Genomic DNA, 3,405 nt, shown 5'->3' with positions numbered 1-3,405 from the left:
ATGGTCATATCTCCTCAGTCTGTGCATACGTTCTTGTCCTGCTACCAAGAAGAAATATTATCTTTTCAGCATGAAAAACTATAAACTTTTTTTTAATAGGGAATACCAGCGTGTCTCTACGAGTAAGCACCATACCAAAAATCCAAAGGTTTGCGTTTCGATAGTCAGTCAGTCCTATGATTTTTTTCTGTCAGTTATCCCATCTTTATTCACTAGCAGTGATTTATTACTGTGAAAAATGGTTCCTTGTTCACGTAGGACTGGGCAAACGATACCTGCATTCGAACAGGCTCGAGATTTCCTCATACATTGCAGAACTCGACATGGTTTCGAGCGCGGCTCGAAAAATCACTTGATATTTGACTCGGTTGGTGGGATTGCAAACAGTACATCAGAAACTTCGAACTAATGTCAAGAACAAGATATAGCTGTGCTTAAAATTTTCCAATTTTGGGAAATACAGGAGGAAATTACGTTATATTCTAAACATGCACAAACTCTTGTTGTATTTGAACATACTTGCAATGACAGTTCTTACACAGTGTGTATGGAAACACGGACATTTATCGTAATTTTAAAGAAAAATCTAACGGTCAAAGGCAGAAATGCCCTCAAAAAATATTGTTTGACTCTGGCCACAACGCAGTATTTTATTTGCTCAGTAGAGAATACCAAGTCGTTGCAAATGAGCATTCCAATCCCTGCAAGTATTAGAACAACGTGTCAAAATGTTACCAACTTTTAAGCAGTTTGAAATCAAGTCGTTAACGTTCAAATGAAACAAGGAAGGAAATTAACCAACAATTAAATCCCTTGTAAACGAAATAAATATTATTAAATTAAATGTAGTGGTGGCACAACCCATCGTATACAGAGTGCCAACATACATCACTGTATTTGCTAGACTAGTGAAAGCTCGAGAGTTAAACTAAATCGTGATTGCTATATTTTATTTATTTGTTAGCTGCTGTTTTTACATACGATTTACACCTTAGAAGACAGTGCAGCCAGTGTTTCACAATTACTTTTAGTATTAAAACACATAGTACGAGGGTGGTTTGAAAAGTTCTCGTAACGAAATAGAAAAAAAGTACTTACATCACTGAAACTTTTTTTAATTTTTCAATGTGATCTCCTTTTAGATTAATGCACTTAGTCCAACGATGTTCCAGTGCCTATATCCCATCTCGAAAATGAGTTTCCTCCTGGACTGCAAAATAGTTGTCAACTCCGGCTACCAGTTCTTCACTTGAAGTGAATCTTCGTCCAACAAAAGAAAAATTTTCAGTTTTGGGAAAAGATGGAAGTCTGACGGAGCCATTTCAGGTGAATAAGGCGGGTGTGGCAACTATTCATACCTTAGGAACTTTTAAAATTGCAGCGTGTCATCAGTCGTGAATAATTTAATGATTATAAAGAATCTGCCTCGGTTGCGATTTGCAATCGAGGTGGATTCTTTATAATCATTTAATTCATACCTTAGTTCGTGTAATTTTGCAATGGCGACGGCACATGTGTGCGGGTGCCCATTGTCTTGATGGAAGAGGATTTTCTTCCTTGCTAAACCTGGCCTTTTTCGTGTATGTCTAGTTGCAATTTGTCCAGGAGGTTAGCATAGTATTCTCCAGTAATTGTTTGCCCAGTGGGGAGATAATCTACAAACAGAAACCCCTTCGTATCCCAGAACACTGATGCCATGTCCTTTCCCGATGAAGGAATTGTCTTTGCATTCATTGGTGGCGGAGAATCAGCATGTTTCCACTGCTTTGCCTGTTGTTTTGCCTCTGGTGTATAGTAGTGCGCTCAAGTTTCATCTGTGGTCACAAACCGGAGCAAAAAATCTTGCTTGTTCCTCCTAAAACGGGCTAAACATTGTTCCGATATGTCCATTCTCATGCGTTTTCAACCCAGCGTCAAGAGTTCGGCACCCATCTTGCAGATAATTTTTTCATTTCTAATTCTTCAGTGAAAATGTGATACACCCTTTCAGATGACTTCTGGCAAGCGTGAGCAATTTCACGCACTTTCAATCGGCGATCTTCCATGACCATTTTGTGCACTTTTGCAATAATTTCTGGAGTAGGATGACACATCTTGCCCGACCGCTGCGCGGATCATCATCTAAGATCTCCCAACCAAATTTAAATTCATTTTTCCACTTGGCAACAGTTGAATATGGAGGAGCAGAGTCCTCTAGTGTATTCAGGAAATCGGCATGAAAGTCCTTTGCTTTCATACCTTTCTGCACGAAGTTTTTAATCACTGCTCGAATCTCGATTTTTTCCATCTTCGCAAATCACCAGGTGGGAACAACAACAGGGTCACGTCACTGCCACAGCTCTCTACCAAGAGCACTGACGTGGCACGTGTTTACAGGCAACAGTCCAATGAATATCACGTGAACAACTCGTTGCGCTAGTGCTGACTCCCGTTGTGATTCTGAGAACTTTTCAAACCACTCTCGTACATTAATAAAGCTATGAACTGCCGTGTAGATAGAACCAAAAGATGTTGCTAGGTTGGCTACTAGATTTATCGATCTGTCACATAAACTGGTTGAGCCGTTCGATTTGTAATGGGACACAGCAGTGGGTCATGTATTATATATAACTGATTGTGTGTCAGTTCAGATCCTTCCCCTCTTTCCCACTCATCTGTCCGGGTCCTCCTCCCCCCCCCCCCCTCCATCTGCCTTCGTGTCTATTCTGCAGTATTTACGTTAGTGTTCAGTGTTGTGTGTGTATTCATTAGCATAACACTTTTTTTACACTGTATGAAAAATAATAAAGAATCATGAAACATGTGAAATAGCTATGCAGACAAAAAATACAAGCAGTTGTAAATATAATCGACGATGTGACCATATCACAGCTCTTGTGTATACAGGTGAAACAATAAGGAAGATTTTTTCCTCCCTCACAAGGGGCGCCGCTTATAAAAAATATTGGGGGGGGGGGCATTCTGGGGGCCTTGCCACGGGAAATTTTCTAAGTTTTAGATGAAAAATAGTGAGTTTTAAAGTTTTTTAATCATTTTAGAGTCATATGATCAACATTAGAACTCCGAAAACTGGACTCTCGAGAACTCGACACTCCGAGAAACTCGATGGGCCTGACACATTTTTTGGCTTTGAAAAAGAAACAAAACATAAACACGCACGGTATTTTCGTTAAAAGCTAATTTAATTTACAGTAATAATCATGCTTATGGACTATTACAGAGCAGTGAATATATAGATCTGAAAAGATGCATGGGGGCTTAATTAAAATGAAATGAAAATAATTTTGGTAGCTGTATGTCCGATTACGCTATGTCTCGTAAACGGTTGGCCCTGACTAGTATTATTACGCAATCTGACTGCATGAAACAACAACAAAGAATGAAATAGAAATTTTCATTAACACA

This window comes from Schistocerca nitens, chromosome 4, assembly GCF_023898315.1.
Source record: "Schistocerca nitens isolate TAMUIC-IGC-003100 chromosome 4, iqSchNite1.1, whole genome shotgun sequence".
Classification (NCBI taxonomy): Eukaryota; Metazoa; Arthropoda; class Insecta; order Orthoptera; family Acrididae; genus Schistocerca; species Schistocerca nitens.
This window is presented reverse-complemented; position numbering follows the sequence as displayed.